Genomic DNA, 20371 nt, shown 5'->3' on the forward strand with positions numbered 1-20371 from the left:
AGATGCGTGGGTGGATGGAAAGACTGATGAAAATATGGTTGGATAGATAGGTGGTTGGGTAGAAAAATAGGTGAATGAATGAATGGATGGATGGATGGATGGATGGATGGATGGATGGATGGATGGATGGATGGATGGATGGATAAAGTAAGTAAGGAAGAGAAAGGAAGAAAAGAAGGATGTATTTAAGTTTTTCAAGGGCTGGGATATTTGTCCATTGTGTTCACCGATGAATCCCAAGCACCTAATAGAGTGCCTGGCACAGAGTAAGCACTCAATAAATGTTTGCTAAATAAATTAAATGGTGAAATGGTTGATGGATAGAGATTGGGATGATGACTGCATGGATTGATGAGCTGATAAAGAAGGGATAAATGGATAAATAAATTGACAAATGGGTAAGGGAGAGGGTAGATGGATGCATATATAAATAGATGAATAAATGAATGGATGAATTAATGAATGAATAAAAGGCTTATTAAACTCCTACCTGAACTGAACATGGTATGTTTAGCTGTGGTAGAGGCAGGAGCCATCCAGAAGCCCTCCTACCTCTACCTACTTCCCCTAGTACTGTGCTAAGTGGACAGGAATTGTTGGATAAACAGGTCTGTCTACTCTCCCAGACTTCTGGCTTTTCTAGGCTGGTCTGAGCCCACTCCTCCAGTACCATGCCGAGTACTTGAGGCTGTAGCCTGTGGTCTGGAGGACATAGATGCCATAAAAGCTGTCAGGTATGCAGATGTTGCCACCTGTGTCAGTGCCCATGCCCAGGGTGGAACATCCCTTCTGTCAACAGAGTTCCCTCATCCCCTGAGAAGCCCCCAGGTGTCTTCTTTAAGTTCAAGGGGTTTAGAGTCTGATCATAGATGGGGATGCTGCATTCAAAGCAGAAGGAGGCAGAAGAAGAGGAGCTGGGAGCTTAACTGGCTCATGAGAAGCCATCCACCCTCAAGAGACAGCCCCAGGACTTCTTTGGCTCCCATCGTTCCATGAGCGCCTCCTTGGTTCTGAGATCTCCTGGTCTTCCTTCCCAGCTGGGTTGCGGGGCTTATGCTGCAGGAAAGATCAGCATCAAACATCAAACACAACTTCTAAAATCAGGACCAAGAAACCCACAGTGCTGTTTTCAGACTTAAGAAGAGGCTCCTCAGAAGAACTGATATACTAAAGACAGAGTGGAGATGAGAGAGTCTAGGGGATGAGAGGAACAACTGAAGAGAAAAGCTGGTATAGAAGCAGACAAAAGTAACCTTTCAGAACCTCAGAGCCCGAAGGGCCCTTGGAGTCAACCCTCACATGGTGAGATGAGCCAGAAAGGACTTGCACAAGAACCCTGTCCTGGAGGTCTGCAAGGTTGGCCTTACCTCACCCTCTGCACTGAGAGAAACCATTTCAGCCCTGGGCCCATACCCAGCCCCAGCCCCAAGCCTGCCTATTTCAGAGACCTGAGCATCTGAAACATCTGGAGGATATTGGTCTTAACAAAGGGAATAACTCGCTGGGCCTTCAGCACTTTCATAATTACCTCATCCTTGGCTGATGCCTTCTGCAGAAACTAGACTGGGTCACATGTAGAGACATGACCCTTTAGGGAAGGGACATTACTTCCAGCCCATGGGGGCCAGAGTAGAATCACCCAGCCTGCAGGCTCTCATCTCCACTCTACTTCACTCACATACATCCTCACACCCTCTGAGATACAGGTACTGCACATTTACGAGGATTTGTGGGTGGCAGGATAGTGTAGTGACTAAGAATTTAGGTTTTTGATAGACGATAAAGACTGAGATGGTATAATCTAGGAATGCCTAGAGTGTACAATGATAGTGACTACATGTACAAATTGAGAAATGTTTTTGCAAGAGGAAGAACAAAGGAATGCCAATATTGCAGGGTGTTGAAAATAGGTGGTAATTCATATTTTAAAACTTTAACTTTGTTAAGTTGGGGGAACAAGGAAGGTCACCATGACTCGAGCTGTGTAAAATGTGCCCCGCAAAGGATAGGTCAAGCCTACTTAAAATTAAGCCTAAGAGTCACCCTTAAAGAACCTTTTTTGAGGCTCAGATGTGGCCTCCCTCTCTCAGCCACCATGACAAGCAACTCACCACCCTCCCCTCTCTACATGGGACATGACTTCCCGGGGTGTGGACCTTCCTAGCAACATGGAACAGAAATCCTAGAATGAACTGAGACTCAGCATCAGGGGATTGAGAAAATCTTCTCGACCAAAAGGCGGAAGAGCGAAATGAGACAAAAGAAAGTGTCAATGACTGAGAGATTTCAAACAGAGTCGAGAGGTTATCCTGGAGGTTATTCTTGCACATTATATAGATATCACCTTTTTAGTTAAGGTATATTGGAGAGGCTGGAGGGAAGTATCTGAAAATGTAGATCTGTGTTCCAGTAGCCATGCTTCTTGAAGATGATTGTATAATGATATAGCTTTCACAATGTGACTGTGTGATTGTGAAAACCTTGTGTCTGATGCTCCTTTTATCTATGGTATGGAGAGATGAGTAAAACATATGGATTAAAAATAATAAATAATAAGGGGGACAAATGTTAAAATAAATTTTGTAGATTGAAATGCTAATGATCAATGAAAGGGAGTGGGAAGGGGTTTAGAAAAAAATAGGGGAAGCAAAGGCTAAAATACATTGGATAGATGGAAATACTAGTAGTCAGTGGGGGGGAGGGTAAGAGGTATAGTATGCATGAGTTTTTTTTCTGTTTTCTTTTTATTTCTTTTTCTGAATTGATGCAAATGTTCTAAGAAATTATCATGGTGATGAATATACAACCATGTGATGATATTGTGAGTTACTGATTATATACCAACAATGGAATGATCATATGTAAGAATGTTCATGTTCATATGTTGTTAAGTTTTAAAAAATTAAAAAAAAACAAAAAACCAATACAGTTCACTTCTATTATGGTTTTCTATAATAGGAAAAGCATGCTGGATTTTGTCAAAAGCTTTTCTGTAAATACTGAAATAGTCATGGTATTTTTTTACTTTGTTCTATTTATGTGGTGCATTATGTTGATGAATTTTGTGTGTTGAACTACTTTTGGGTTCCTGGAATAAATCTCACTTGGTCCTAGCAAATAATCTTTCAAAAAAAAAAAAACAAGAAAGACTGTATGTGCCTGTATGTTGTTATATCAATAAAAATTGAAAAAAAAAAAAACCTTGATTTCCCCCCCCCCAAAAAGAATTTAGGTTTTGGAGCCAGACTGCTGGATTTCAAATCCCAGGTCCGCCACTTTCTGCCCACGGAGCCTTGCTTAAGGAACTTGCACAGTGTTAGGCATTCAGATGTTGACTGGTTTGGTGGAGTGTGCACACGCACACACACTTCTACTCGTGCACGTACACTGCAGGGCTCACTGTGCAGCCGTAGGTGTCCCTGAGGCTGGGGGGATCCCATAGAAAGGGTCTCTTTCACACTTCTTGAGCTCCTACAACTCCTGCAGTTGCGCCTCACATTCCCCCAGGAAATCCATCAGGCAGTTTACCTCCTGGTGCATCTTCAGTGCCTGAGTAACACTGAGGGACACCAGATGTGGGGCACCCAGTCTCCATCCCCTTCTACCACTCTGACTCAGAGCAGAATAAAAGTGACAGATGATGGCAGCATGCCCTCCACCCCAATGGGCTGAGCCCCAAGGAGCTATACCTGTCCCCCAACTCCTCTAGATAGAAGAACAGGCAACAACTCCCACTGCAGCCCCGAGTCCCAGGTTTGGGTCTTTCCCCCTAACTCCCACCTCCTCCAGGTAGCTAGAGAGGACTTTATTCCAGACTCAGCTCTCCGTTCTGAGGCTTCTGAGCCAGCGTCACCAGGGGCCACTCCAGGAGGGGCTTAGGATCCAGGCCTCATTCCTGAAAAGATAGGGTGAGATGGGCAGATATCAAAGACTGACCCACTCCCACATACTTAGCCTTGTACACCACACACTCCAGTGGACACGCGGTTGTACCCGCCTCCATGTGCTCAGTACATGTTCTTGTTGGCATGTTGAAAACGTTTCCTAGTCTATCTCCCAGTTGGCATGACAGACCCTCAGGGGCATGAATGTTCCATGTCTGCCTCACCAGTGCCCATCCCAGGGCCTGGCACAGAGGAAGGTCTTCCCTTTTGTTTTGCTATACAGAGGGGGCACCAATGGAGGGGCAGTGACTCTACACCCACCTTGGGACTGAGCGGTAATGGAAAATGAGTTTCAGCTCTGAGTTTCAGCCTTCAGGAGGCACCCCAAGCATGCCACTGCTCTTTCCTCTCCAGTTCTCCACCTCTGCTGATGCGACCTTGGGACAGGACAAGAGGCCAGCATGGGTGGCAGGAGAGCTGACCACACCATTGACCTGCCAGGTAGCCCTGGACAGATGCCTTCTCCTCCCATTGTTGGGTCTTCTCAGGGGTGAAAAGACTAGAAGTGGCTGCTTTCTCCTCAATCATGTGCTGGTGACCACAGACGAGCCCCTCAGCTTCTCTGAGCTCCGTCCTCCAGATTATCAGAAAGACAGATACCACCTTCTCGGGGCTGCTGTCAGGTGACATGAAAAGGACCTGGCACAAAGCAGACATTCAGGAAAATGAAGTTTTCTTTCCTTCCATCCCCTTCAGCCCTGATTGAGACTTTGGCGCCAACAAGCGGGAAGGTAGAGGGGGTGGGAAGCTGAGCTGCACGGACCTTTTTTGGTCTGGAGAGTGGGAGATAAAGGGATTTCCCTGGGGGATTAGGAGCTTCCTAGGCGCATCTTTCACTCACCCCAGCCTGGCTTCTCCCCTCCCCTGTCTACTGAACCCCTTCTCACCAACATCACCAGGTCTTCTTGGGTGTTCAATCTCTGAGTTTCTTCATCCTACTTCTCCTTCTCAGCAGCATCGGGCTCTTAGAAACTCTTTCTGGAAACTCTCTATGTCCCCAGCTCTCCTGGCTTCTTCTTACCCTCAGGTGCCTCTTTTGATCTCCTCTGTCCACCTCTCCCCTCTCCAATAAATGTTGGGGTCCTAAAGGCTTAACCCAGTTCCTCCTCGCTTCCTACCTATTCACCCTTTCTGGGTGACCACTTCAATCAAATGTGTCCTCAGGACTCCCAAATCACTCTGCTTCTCTTGCCTAGGCCTCTCACCTAAGCTCAGACCCATTTACCCACCCTCAGATTCCCCAGGACTCATCATTTACCCATCAAGCCTCTTCAGTTTGCTTGAAATTTCCAAAGTAAGAAACCCCCAAATCATCCTGGACTCCTCCCTCACATTCAAGTTCTGATAGTAATCATAATGACAAACACTTAAATCACACACAAGGTATGTTACAACAGTATGAGCCAGGCCCCATTTCAAACATCTCACATGTAACAATTCATATCATTCTTTACAACAACACTCTGAAGTAGGTCATATTTTTTCCCCCACTTTATGGCAGAAAACACTGAACCACAGAGAGCTTTTTGTCTGAGGACTCACACCTCGTAAGGGCAGGACGTGGGTTTAAACCAGACATTCTGGCTCCAGTGACCGTGCTCTCAACCATGTGCTGCCAATAGGCGGTCCTGCCTCCTTAAGAGCTCCTGCCCCTGACTCCACAGCTCCCTGCCCGCCTAGAACCTTCCCTCTCAGCCACCACGATGGCCTCCCTGCCACTAGCCTCTACTTTTCCAGTTTCTTTTCACTGCAACCTGGGTGATCCGTCTAAGACCTGGTTCTAGTTTGCTAGCTGCCAGAATGCAATATACCAGAAACAGAATGGCTTTTAAATATGAGAATTTAATAAGTTACTAGTTTAGAGTTCTAAGGCCAAGAAAATGTCCCAATTAAAATGAGTCAATAGAAATGTCCAATCTAAGGCATCTAGGGAAAGATACCTTGGTTCAAGAAGGTTGATGAAGTTCAGAGTTTCTCTCTCAGCTGGAAGGGCACATGGCTAACACGGTGTCATCTGCTGGCTTTCTCTCCTGGCTTCTGGTTTCATGAAGCTCCCCGGGAGGCGTTTTCCTTCTTCATTTCCAAAGGTCGCTGGCTCGTGGACTCTCTGCTTTGTGGTGCTGCTCTTTCTGAATATCCCATTCTCCAAAATGTTTCCTCTTTTATAGGGTTCCAATAAACTCACCCAAATGGGTGGAGACATGTCGTCACCTAATCCAGCTTAACAACCACTCTTGACTAAATCACATCATCCAGGGAGATGATCTGATTATAGTTTCAAACATACAGTATTGAATAGGGATTATTCTACCTTCATGAAATGGGATTTTGATTAAAAGATGGCTTTTCTAGGGGGCATACCTCCTTTCAAACCAGCACAGACCTCATAAAGGCCAAGTCTGACCAAGAATCCCACCGCCCTCCTAATAAAGTTGCCAAATCATTTTCCCTCAGCATAGTTTATAAAACTTTCACCATAAACATATAACAGGTGTTCCTGTATGGGTACACATATATTCACAGTCACTGAGTACTTACTTGTGTGGCTGGAAACTGTGCCACGTGCTTTACCTGCACCATTTCATTAAATCTTCACAAAATCCCGTGCTGTTATGATTATTTCCATTTACCAATGAAGGCAACTGAGGCACAGTGAAGGTAACTCTCTTGCCCGAGTTCACAAAGGTAAGGAAGCCTGGATTAAATCAACCCAGAGGATCTATACCTTAACCACTACCCTCTGATGGCTTTTAGAGAAAAGAGGTTTTGTTTTTTTTTTTTTTGATTAGAGAAGTTGTAGGTTTAAAGAAAATCATGCATAAAGTGCAGAGCTCCCACATGGCACCCTATTAACACCTTGCATTAGTGTGGTACCTTTGTTACAATCAATGAAAGAGTATTATATTTGTACTCTTAGCTATAATCCATGGTTTACATTAAGGTTCCCTGTTTGGGTTGTACAGTTTTAGGTTGTTATTTTTTCATTCTAGTAGCATATATATAACCTAAAATTTCCCCCTTTCAACCACATTCAAATATATAACTCAGTGCTGTTAATTACACTCACCATGTTGGGCTACTGTCACCACCATCCAATACCAAGACCTTACCGCCATGGGGAGGGGACCTTTTATGATGAAGCACTTCCTGGGTGCCAGGAACTGTACCAGGCTCATGGCCTGCATGAGTCCCACTGGGCCCGTCTCAGCTGCCTGCTCTTTCACCACCCCCCTCACCCCCACATACACCGCTGCTCCAGCCATGTTTACTGCTCAGTCCCTCCACTTGCTAGGCCATTTTGCCACGTTGGTACCTCAGCCTGTGTCCCACCAGGACGTTCAGGACATGGATCCCCTTGGACAGGACAAATATTCAGTAAGACTTCACTTCTCTGGTGCACCAGGGATTAAAATATTGAAATACTTCTGAGTCACTTAGTAAAATTCATCCCCCTGAGTACCCCAGCACCCCAGCTGCCCTAGGCCCTCTCCTGGGACACCACCCTCTCCTCCCAGTCCAAGAAGTAGAGGGTTAATGCCCAGCACAGCAGGGAACCTCTTGGCACAGCAGTTGATTCCCCCAGGGACTGTGCCCCTCCCATGCCCTGCTCCCCCCAGCCCCAAGGAGCCCCAGTAGGTGCTGCCAGGAGCCACCCCAACACAAGCTGGTCCACACGCACACCCCCGAGACACACCACCCCCTGCTCCTATGTATCTACCCAGCCAGTGTAGACCCCAGCAACAGAGATGACACCCTGGGGGCACATCTGGGAACAAATACCCAGTGTCCACTGACCCCCTTGAGGCCAGGACTCCCCTACAGTCATCCTTGCAGGGCTACTAGTGGGGAGGGTAGCCTTTGGGGATTTGGGCTCTCAAGGAGCTGAAGGAGAGGCTGAGGGTAGTAATGGGGCCTCTGTAGGAATCTGTTGGGATTGCCCCTCAGCCACACTCCAGAGACAGGAGGGGACCGTTGAGGGCCCAACAAAGTCCTGTCTCCAACCCTGTTGAGCACCACTTCCATCTAGTAGAACAAATTCATTGAAACTCACCAAATGTCCACTTGCCATGGACAAAAGTAACATTTAAAATATAAGTCTTGGGGTGCAGAGGGTAGTTCTGTGGTAGAATTTCCAGCTGCCACGCAGGAGACCCAGGTTCAATTCCTGGTCCACGCACTGCCCAAGCAAACAAATGAAAAACTAAACAAAACAAAAATTCAACGAATGGTGCTGCAATAAGGGGATACTCATGCGGAAAAAAGAATGAAATGTTGACCCCTGCCATACAGCATAAAAAGAAAAAAAAATCTTCATAAAAAAACATACGCTCCTTTTATCTACCTTATCAACAAATGAGTAAAACATATGGATTAAAAATAAATAAATAATAGGGGAAATAAACGTTAAAATAAATTTAGTAGATTGAAATGCTAGTGACCAAAGAAAGGGAGGGGTAAGGGGTGTGGTATGTATGAATTTTTTTCCGTTTTATTTTTATTTCTTTTTCTGAATTGATGCAAATGTTCTAAGAAACGATCATGATGATGAACATACAAAAAAATCATAAATCTTATTAGTAAACTGAAAACAAGAACTTATACAGTGCTTAATGTGTGCTAGGCGCCCCTATACATATTTATTAACTTACTTATGAACTGTAATTACACTCAGCACCCTATTGCAGAGATAAGGACATTAAAGCCCAGGAAATTATTTAAAACCTACGTGTCATAGTCAGGATTCAAATCCAGGCAGTCCAGCAGGAGACCACATTCTTAGTAGCAACGTTACACAACTTCTCACAGGGCCTGAAGGATTGATGTCAACACAATTCAGTAAGACATTCTAATAATGAATTTTTACCATTCAGCTGACAACAGAGATATTTGATTGTATAACATATCAGACAGTATTAGAAGAGCTTAAGAATTTTGAGAATTTGGCAGTAGCACAGAGAGAACTCAGCCTAAGGAACATTTCACTGATGTTAAGAGAAAGTCTGCATGTGATTGTGAAAACCTTGTGTCTGATGCTCTTTTTATCTATGATATGGACTGATGAGTAAAAAGTATGGATTAAATAATGACATCCAAGGGAGGAAGTCTCCTTGGTGACATGGGAGAGGCCTTCCAGGGATGAATCCAGACCTGGCATCGTGTGATCAACAATTCCATCCTGACCAAAGGGAGGTAAAGAAATGTAATTAATAAAGTATTGGTGGGAGAGAGAGTTCAAATAAAGTTGAGAGGCTACTCTGGAGGTTGCTCTTATGCAAACTTTAGTTAGAACTTGCTACCTATCATAACCTGCCAAACCCAACCAGGACCATTCCAGCCAATCCTAAAGAACACTTGGGGCAATACGTAAGATTCCACAAGGGTTCCAGGCACTAGAGTAACTTTCCAGAAACCTACAGCCTCCAGATGGGTCCCTGGTCCAGATAAGTCCTGAAACCTAGCCCAGCCTCTCCAGAACATCAGATAGTTCCATCTTTCTACTTCATATTAGTGACAGACCCTTCCAATATCAAAAATTTAGAATTGCCATAGCCCAAACATCCCTAAAGAGAGGGATGGAAAGATCAAAGTTGATGGTGGAGTTATACAGAGAAGATAGGATTTAACAAATGAATATGGATGCCGAATCATTAAATTCATATCTCTTTTAGTCTCCAGTATTTTAGAGTAGCTAGTAGTAAAAACCTAAAATTATGGAATCGTAACCCATGTCAAACTCTGGAATATGTTCTACAACTAATTGGTGGTGCTGTACTTTTGCATATATGTGGCTTTTCACAAAAACAGTAGGAAAAAAAGTCAATCATGATGATAAAAAAATATTTGAGCCCTCTAGCCTCCTATATTCTGGAGCAGCTAGAAGGAAAAATATGAGAGGATCGCATGGTAGCCCATGACAAACTCTGGGATCTGTCCTGTAACCACTTATTGAAGAGTGCTTTGAAAACTATTGCTTTTTTATTTCTTTGCTTTGTATATATGTTATACTATACAATAAAAAACTTAAAAATAAAAAAAAACCAAACCTCAAAATTAATAAGTAAATAATAGGGGGAACAAATGTTAAAACAAATCGAGTAGATTGAAGTACTAGTGATCAAGGAAAGGGAGTGGTAAGGGGTATAGAAAAAAATAGGGGGAACAAAAGTTAAAATATACTGGGTAGATGGAAATACTATAGTCAATGAGAGAGAGGGGTAAGGGATATGATATGTATGAGTTTTTTGTGTGTTCGCTTGTTATTAATTTTTTTATTTTTTTTAAATACCAAAAAACACCAAACAAATGCAAACATTCTTAACTTTTGATCATTCCATTCTACATATATAATCAGTAATTCACAATACCACCACATAGTTGCATATTTATCATCATGATCATTTCTTGTAACATTTACATCTATTCAGAAAAAGAAATAAAAAGAAAACAGAACAAAATTCATACATACCATACCCCTTACCCCTCCCTTTCATCGATCACTAGCATTTCAATCTAAATTTATTTGAACATTTGTTCCCCCTATTATTTATTTTTATTCCATACGTTTTACTCATCTGTTGACAAGGTAGATAAAAGGAGCATCAAACACAAGGTTTTCACAATCACACAGTCACATTGTGAAAGCTATATCATTATACAATCATCATCAAGAAACATGGTTACTGGAACACAGCTCTACATTTTCAGGCACTTCCCTCCAGCCTCTCCTCTACATCTTGACTAACAAGGTGATATCTATTTAATGCGTTTAAAAATAACCTCCAGGATAACCTCTTGACTCTGTTTGGAATCTCTCAGTCATTGACACTTTATTTTGTCTCATTTCTCTCTTCCCCCTTTTGGTCGAGAAGGTTTACTCAATCCCTTGATGCTGAGTCTCAGATCATTCTAGGATTTCTGTCCCACGTTGCCAGGAAGGTCCACATCCCTGGGAGTCGTGTCCCAAAAGACAGGGGGAGGGTGGTGAGTTTGCTTGTTTTGTTGACTGGAGAGAGAGACCTTCTTTTTTCTCCTTATTTCTTTTTCTGGAGTGATGCAAATGTTCTAAAAAATGATCATGGTGGCGAACATACTACTATGTGATGATATTGTGAACCACTGATTGTACACCATGTAGGGAATGTTTGCATGTTAAGAATATTCGTGTTTGTATGTTGTTTTGGTTTGTCAATAAAAAAATAAATAAAATTAAAGTAAATTAAAAAAGAGAAAGTCTATATAGCAAGGCCGAGTGTCACCTAAAGACTCTTAATTTATTGGGAGAGCTTTGACAAGGACAGTCTGCAAAAGATGATGGGGCTGCTCCAAAAGATCCCCACAACAAGTTATAAATATCAATAAATTATTTGGAAAGTATTAGAATAAAAGAACTAAACCTCAATATTTCTTAAGCAGTTTTTTTTTTTTTTTTTTTTGCATGGGCAGGCACCAGGAATCGAACCTGGGTCTCCGGCACAGCAGGCAAGAGCTCTGCCTGCTGAGCCACCGTGGCCTGCCCTAAGCAGTTTTAACATATAGTTTTAGTTTAGAACAGATCACCCCCTCCTGCTGAGTCCCACAGCTTCATGGACAACTGGCTTTTTCTGTACTCAGCTGATGCTGGCTCCAATCATGGTTTAAGGATCAAAGAAATATATTATAAAGTATGTAATAAATTGATTATTTGTATTTCCAAGGGGGTTGTTAAATATTCTTAATATCATAAAAACTCTCAGCCCTCAGGGTGGGCAGGAGAAACCTCAAGTAACCAGCCTCAAGCAGCTTGTCTATTTATCCCTGCAGCCCTTGTGAATGTTATTTTTCATGTGTTCTACAGAAACACTGCCTTCTTTGCCTTCTTTGAGCCTTTTCCCTCCCTGGTGCTGCCTTTTGTGTTCCTTTCCCTTTCTGGAGAACTCCTACTCATCCTGCAAGACTCAGCTCAAATGACACCTCTTCTATGAAACCTTCCCATACCCATCCTCCCCAGACGGAACGAATCACTTCCTCCTCTCGCGCCCCATGGCTGCGCGGACATCCAGGCTTCCCCCCACTCAGTGAGACACGTCCCATCATGATTTGCAAGCTGTTTCCACCCCACCCCACCCAGACTGAGGGCATTTGTAAGGCAAGTCCGGATCAGACGTCGGATTCATCTTTATTTCCCCACAGTCTGGCACAAGGCAAGACACAAGAGGATTGTCTCAAGGGTATCCCTGGGGGAGGAGGGCCCTGACTGGGAAGGTTGGGGAGGGAAGAAGGGGCATTGAGACAAGAGGCCTGCAGCCGAGAGGGGAGAGGGAGAGACCCCATGGGTGACCTTGCTCCAGCCCCCCCACTCCTTCACCCAGGCGGACGCCTGCCCCCAACCAGACACCCAGCCAGTCACACAACCCAGACATCCACATGTGCACGTGACCCTCACGCAGCACACACACATAACCACACACGTATGCGCCAGCCAGCCACACATTCTGACGTAGATACTCCAACCAGTAACAGAGACACAACACTTATGCACTCAACCAGAAACAGCCATGTGCACACGCACGACATGTGCAGCCCACTGCTGGGCACACACCCAACGAGAACACAATAAAACACCCACAAGAGGCACACACAGGCAGGCCCTGGTGTTTACAGTAAAGGAACCTCGCCCCACGGCCCGCACACACGGGCCTCCCCAGGCACACAGGAATTCTCTCCATCATGCTGAGTCGCCACAGCAAACCCATTAGCCCAGACCTCCTCCTCATCAACCAAGGAGGGGCAGCTGCTCTCTGGGGGCGGATTGATTTATCCAACTAATTAGCCCCAATTAATATTAATACACATTCTCAGCAACTGCAGCAGCTCGAGCAGAGAAGCTGCCCACTGGGGCCATCAATCACCGTCCAGTGGACAGCAGAGGACACTCAGGAGTGCCAGAGCGCGGGGATAGCACCTCAGGCACCATCCCCAACCCCCAACCTCCTGGGCTCCTTCCTAGGCACCCCCTCCCCAGGGGCTTTCAGAGGGAGTCTTCCTCCATCAACCAAAGCTGGGAACCCTGAGGTCCCGTAAGCCCACCCCTCCCATGGTTAGTTGAGAAGTCAAGGCCCAGAGAGGGGTTGTCACATCCTCCAGGTCACACAGCAGCAAACCCCAGGACCAGTCTCAGATTGTCTCCATGCCCCTCCTTCCTGCCCTTCTCTATGCCTAGCCAGGCTTTGCTGGCACACCCATGGCTCAGCCCCTTCGCCTGCTATTCGCAGGCCACAGACCAGCCACATTGACTCGTCTTTTGCCTTACTATGTCTTGAAATACCCCCATCCAAGCGGTCAAAGTCCCCTTTTAAGCCTCCTGGGAGGGTCCTGCCTCCGATGACCACCCCCACTCCTGCCTTGCTTTGCGCTTATCAGATACCAGGCAAACATTTGCAGAGCTTAATGGAGTGGGAACAAAAGAGCGAATATGTAGACCTGGGTTCCTATCTCAGTGGGGTTTGTGGGTACTAGGGATGGAAAAAGAGGCCTGGCCTCCTGCCTCCGACTGCCTCTGTCAATTCATTTTATTTTAACACATACCTCAAGTGAGCCTCCACCTAGTGACTGAGCCTTATGCTGGGCACTGGGTGAATGGAGGAAAAATACACTGTCCCTGACGAGGATGCAGATGGAGGAGGAACTGTCCGGGACACAAAGAGCTGGGCCCCTTGGAGGGCTGAGGCTGGAGACCCCTGTATTCTGAAGGGGATTCTGGCAATGAGGGGTGCCTCACCCTGAGGTCGCCTATTGAGATTGAGGGTCAAGGTTCTCTGGAGCAAGTTCCCCACTCACCTGCTTCCAGAGACACTGGGCAGGGCCTCCATCTGCTGCAGCACAACTTTCCTTGGCTTCTGTGCATCAGGGATCTTGTTCTGCTTTGGAGCCTGGAAGAGGAAGAGGGCAGCCCCCAGCAGGGCACCCCCCGGGACGGCCAGCAGGAGTAGCACCACCAGGGAGTAAGGCATATATCTAGGACAGCCAAGCATTCCCAGGCATTGTGCGGCCAGTGTAGACATATCAGCTGCTTCCTCCAGAATACTGCCTGCTTACTACTGTTAAGTATACAGCCAGGTATACACAATTGGGGCCCAGACAGGCAAGGAGGATGACCCTGGGTGTGGAAGAGCTAGTTCTTATTCCCAGCCTCCTCCAGCCAGTTCTTACCCCTTCTGAACTTCAGGAGGACAAAGACATGGGGCCATGCAGAGGAAGAGGCTTTGGTGGAGACGAGCCTGAAGGAGGAAGTGACAAGGCTCTGACTGCACCTCCTTCTCACCCAACTCCCACCCATCCCAATCTTTGCACACTCCACCAGCACCCTCGTCTGGCCTTCACAAGTTCCAGTTGGTGTTGCTCCTGCGGTTTCCTGTTGATTCAGGATAATAACCAACTCCTTTAACATGGTTCACAAGGCCTTTTGTCCCACACAAAAACACACATGGAAATGGACTGGAAAGACCATGTTTGCCAAGAGGGGTGGTTCTGAGGGTGCAACTGGGGCCCAGGGAAAGAGGAAAGGAGGGGACAACTTGAGGAGTAATCAGGGGCTCTGGAGTTCTATCCCTCATCAGGGCTTAGGAGGCACCTATCCCAGGGAGATGACCCAAGAAAGTGAGAAAACAGGGGCATCAGCTACTACCCTGAACCCTGCTCCTGCCCTGCCATCCCAGCTGGGCCCTCAGTCCCTTGACTCCCAGAGCAAGGCCTCACCCCTGATCCTGGGAGTCCAGCCTCCCCAGTCTGTTAGTTCTCCCCCGCAGTCTCATCTCCATTTTCTCTTCAGAATAAGAGCCCCTGTGGGCAGAGACTCTCGATTGCTCATCTCTGAGTCCACAGCACCTATAGAATTAACTGAACTGAGGCCAGGGAAATGGACCCACAAGCCAAGCAGGGAAAGTATTGGAGGGAAGGTGTCTATGGGGTGGGGGTAAGTATGGGAAGGTCAAGGAAACTTTTGGCAGAGGAGCAGGAGAGAACTGGCAAGGTTTGAGCAGAAAAGCAGAGGGGACCTGATTTTGAAACCATCCATTCTTCTCAGTAGATGTTTTAGTCCAATCTTCTGACTCAGAGATGGAGAGACGAACAGTTAACAATAACTCAGCGGTCACTCACTGTGGCATGGGGAATGGTGACTCCTGTCCTTAAGACCAGGCAGCCAGGAGAAGCAGTAAATTTGGGTGGGAAGGAAATGTTTGTGGTGGTGAAAGTTGGGTCTGAGCACCTAAGGGTCACAGATTCAGCAGTTTGATCCATTGGTCATGATGTAAAAGTTAACCCCAAGGTCATCTGCCCTCTAACATTCTGATTCATTCATCTCCAAGGGGCCTCTGGAACTAGCCCTCCTGTAGGCAAACTCCCCATGCTCTCTGCCTCTTCTCTGACCATTTCCTCCCCACACCCCCTCACTGAACCTTGGCTCCCCACTGATGGCCTCAGCCTCCCAAGGCCACTTCAGCCAGGACCTACCACCTCAGCACCCTGGCCCTTGTTGTATCATCTGCTCTCGACTTGCTCCCTCCATTACCATAACGCCCCATTTTATTTCTTCATCACCCTTGTCATTAGCTGAAATGATCTTATCCACTTACTTAATTATTCCCTGCCTCCCTCTTTAGAAAATAAGTTCCAAAAAGGCAAGGACCTTGTTTGCCTTTTTCAAAGTATCTAGCACATGGTAGGTGCCTAATACATATTCCTTAAAAGAAGGCATGATGGAGGGGTTGAGCCCACCCATTCTTAACTTTACTTATCCTCTCTCTGTGTATCTCTGCTAGCTTCTTTAATGTGCTAAAGATTCTCCCATCTTAAAAAAAAAAAAAGAATCCTCTGAAATCTATGTTCTCCATAGCTACTACCCAAATAGCTTTCCTCCCCTCACAGCCAAGTTTCATGAGTTGTCTACTCCTGCCACCTTTAGCTCCTCACCTTTCTACTCACTTCTTAACTTACTCAGTCTGGTTTATACCTTGGTCACTCCAATGAGTTCCTCACAGCTAAATCAACAGAATTTGAAGCTGTTGACTCCACTGTTCTTGAAACACACTTGTTCCTTGACTTCAGTGGCCCCACAGTTCTCAGCTTAAATGCCACTTTCCCCAGGAAGCATCCCTGAAACACTCATACTCACACACAGACGCATCCCAGGCTGGATCAGGTCCCACTTGGTTTACTCTTGCAGTATTCAGTGCTTCTGCTTTATTGCATTTCTAACAAGAGTTTTTGTGTAATTATGTATTTGATGTCTATCTTTACTAGTATAATTAAAGCTCCATTCAGGTGGGGGCTATTACTGATTGGTTACCCTAAGCATTCTTTTGGAGAAATTCATATATTCCTAAATGTATTGGATTGATGGATGAAAGGATGGATAGGTGGATGGAGGGATGGATGGGTGGATGGGTGGATTGATGGTGGGGAGGGGATGCGGTGTTTGGGATGAGGAGCTGCAGACCAGGAGAAAGTTATGGGATAAATATAGATTGAGGGTCATCTGTCCGTGTGTTAACCAAGATCATGGCAATAGGTAAGAAAGACATGAAAAGGACAGAGGTCAGGAACTGACTAGGGACTTGCTTGTTGGCAGTAAGAGGCGGAAGTAATCAGGCGGGGCCAAAATGGGTTTACTAATAACAAGTCATCCATTCCTCCATTCAACAAGCCTTTGCTGGGTATCCGCTGAGTGTCAGGCACTGTACTGAACGTTGGGCATACAAGGATAAACCATACCTAGTACTGACTCCAAGTGGCCTCACACCAGAGACAGATCTGATTGGGAGGTTCATGAGAGATTATGTGACTGCCTGTTAAGGGTGCAGAAAATGAGTGTTTCCTGGAAGCTTGCCTAAAATGACACATCTCAGGGCTGTTTCCTTGGCTCTGATCTGCTCAACATATTTATTGGAGACCTGGGTGAATTTGGAGGAGTCCAGTGCTCAGATTTGCAGATGTGAGAGCTGAGAGGCAGAAAAGAAATAAGTGGGCCACAAAGTCAGGATCCCAAAGGCTCTCAACAGGCTGTAGCCCCCAAATGAAGCTAAAAGTTGGTATCTAACATAGACTAATGGCAGGTCCTCTGTTTGTGCCTTAAGCTTGAATAGCAGAAGCACAGAGAGGTGAAAGGAGTGTGTGTGTAGAGGGGGTGGATAAGGACAGGACAGTAACCTTCTCTAAATATGCATCAGCTGAAGAGCACAAGTACATGGATGAAAGGATGGATAGGTGGATGGAGGGATGGATGGGTGGATGGGAGTCTCCAGAGTATTCGTGGTCACCTAGCACACAACTGGCACCCAGATAGTGTTCAATGCACGTTCTTATAATGATTGTGCAAATGAAGAAAGTGTACCAAGTTTGTAGTTGGGCACAATAGTTTCAAGTCTTCTTTGTACCACTATTGATTGCCCTTGGATAAGTCATCAACCCTCTCTAAACTTTAGTCCCCCCATCTATAAAATGGAAATAGTAATGCCCACTTCTCAAATGAGATGATGAATTACCAGCTTCACATCCTCACAGACATTGGCTGTTATTACCAATAAAACAAACTCCCTGTCTTCAAACAGTTCACAAAGCATAAACAAGCCCTTTCAACACAGCCTGACAGAGTTATAGGAAAAGAATAATTACTCTCACCTTGAATGAACAGGTGTTTAGGTAGAGACATGGGAAGTGACATTCCAGGCAGAGCAAAGGGCATGGAAGTGGCAGGTGTGCCTGGGGCCAGAGGACTGCAGATGGCCAGGTGGCCAGGATGGAATCACCTGGTGGAAAAGTGGAGGCAGAAAGCAGAGTAATCAGCAGCAGCAGCAGCAGACCCAGCACCTTGGAGGTCATGGTAATGAGTCTGGAGTTTGTCCAAGGGAAGTGGAAGGTTATTAAAGGTTTTAAGCTTGATCAGATCTGTACATGGAAAGGTCACCCAACTCCATGTGAAGAATCATAGGAAAAAGTCTTTCTGGACGCAGGGAGCCCAGGCAAGAAGCTGTAGCCGTGGACCCAGGGGGAAAGGGGAAGGCCATTAAAACAGGTAGTAGTCATGTGATTTAAGAGGATCTTGGGGCCAGTGGATTGGGAATCGTGAAGGGAGAAGGAGGAGGATGACTCATGCTATCCCTCCTCTGGACACTGTTCCCTGTGGCCTCGGCATCCTGGGACACTAGAAAGAGCTCACGTAGGCTCTGACAAGACTGACCCAGGTTTCAATTCTAATCCCCCACTTCTTGATCAGGGCAAGGTAAATAATCACTGTGTAAAATGGGGACAAAAGATGCCTACAGCAGGTTTAATAGAATTAGATGGCATTATGATGATAAAATACCCAGAAGAGAGATGGCTCATAGTGGGTGCTCAGTAAATGAGAATTCAGAAGGCCCTTTCTCCCTTATTTCTTATCAAAAGTCACTTTATCACTTAATGCACTAAATATTTAGGGGTCGTCCTAGCACACCTACCTACCATCCTTTCTTCTTTCCTTTATTCAACAAATATCCTCCAGAATGTAAGCTCCAAGAGGGCAGGAACCAAGCCTCTCTTCAATCATCACTGTAGTTCCAACACCCAGCAAAATGCTTGGCCCCTGTAGGCACTCACTTAACATTCACTGAATTTATTCACCTGCTAAGCACCATTCTACATGCCAAGGATATAGAGATGAACAAAATGAGCGCAGCTCTCAGGAAGCTTATTCTTCAGTGGAGGAGACAGAAAGGAAAAAACCCACATAATTTCAGAGAGTGATAATATCATAAGGAAAGTACAAAAAGTGATGTGTTAGAAAGTGACAGGAAGCTGGCCAGGGAAGGTGACATTGAAGCTATTCTAGTTTGCTAACTGCTGGAATGCAATATACCAGAAACAGGATGGCTTTTCTAAAAGGGAATTTAATACATTGCAAGTTTATAGTTCTAAGGCCAAGAAAATGTCCCAATTACAACAAGTCTATACAAATGTCCAATCAACGGCATCCAGGGAAAGATACCTTGGTTCAAGAAGGCCGATGAAGTTCAGGGTTTCTCTCTCAAGTGAAAAGGCACATGGCGAATACAGTCAGAGTTTCTCTCTCATCTGGAAGGGCACATGGCAAACACAGTGTCATCTGCTCTCTTCTTCTCCTGGCTTCCTGTTTCATGAAACTCCCCAGGAGGTATTTACCTTCTTCATCTCCAAAGGTCGCTGGCTGGTGGACTCTGCCTCTCGTGCCATGTCACTCTGCTTTACTCTCTCTGAATCACTCTTTCTTCAAAATGTTTCCTCTTTTATAGGACTTCAGAAACTAATCAACACCCACCCAAATGGGTGGAGACACATTTCCCCCAATTCAGCTTAACAACCACTCTTGATTGGGTTACATCTCCATGGAGATGATCTAATTACAGATTCAAACATACAGTATTGGATAGGGATTATTCTGCCTTTATGAAATGGGATTTAGATTAAAACATGGCTTTTCTAGGGGACATACATCCTTTCAAACCAGCACAGAGGCCAAGTGTACCAAACAATGGGAACAACTAGTACAAAAGCACTGAAGCAGGTACCACTTTGAGATGATCAAGAAACCAGAAGGTGCTCCTGTGGCTGGAGCACAGTGATCAAAAGGAAGAAACACCCAAGATGAGGCTGGAGGGAGGGAAAGAGCCACATCAAACAGGGCCTTGTAAGAAACAAGGCAGAAACTGGATTTTATTCTAAACAGAATAGGAAACCATTGAAAGATCTTTAAGCAGAGAAGTGACTCAATTTGATTTGCAGTTTTACAGGATCACTTTGGCTACTGAACGGAAATAGGTGAGGATGGAAGGAAGGAGACCAGTTAAGAAGCTTTTGCATGTGACCGTGTGATTGTGAAAACCTTGTGTCTGATGCCTTTATCAAGGACAGATGATGTAAAAAAGATGGATAAAGAAATAAAAAATAATAGGGGGCACGAAGGGTAAAATAAATTGGACAAATGGAAATACTAGTGGTCAATGAGAGGGAGGGGTAAGGTATACGGTATGTATGAATTTTTTCTTTTTTCTTTTTATTCCTTTTTCTGGAGTGATGCAAATGTTCTAAAAAATGATCATGGTGACGAATATACAGCTATGTGATAATATTGTGAGCCATTGATTGTATACCATGTATAGAATGTATGTGTGTGAAGATTTCTCAATAAAAATATTTTTAAAACTCCAGAAAAAAAAAAGAAGCTATTGCAGAAGATGGTGACATAGTGAGGTATGGAATTTAGATAGTCCTCCAGGGAAGCTAGCAAATAGCCAGGAACTATCTGGAACAACTGTTTGGGGGACTCCAGTACTACACATGAATTGCACATCAGTCTGAAATGGGTGAAACACACACAGCCAAGACTCCACACAAAACTGTAAGTCTCCCAAGCCATGGAGACTGGCATCCCTCCC

This window comes from Tamandua tetradactyla, chromosome 2 (assembly GCF_023851605.1).
Source record: "Tamandua tetradactyla isolate mTamTet1 chromosome 2, mTamTet1.pri, whole genome shotgun sequence".
In the NCBI taxonomy this organism is placed as follows: domain Eukaryota; kingdom Metazoa; phylum Chordata; class Mammalia; order Pilosa; family Myrmecophagidae; genus Tamandua; species Tamandua tetradactyla.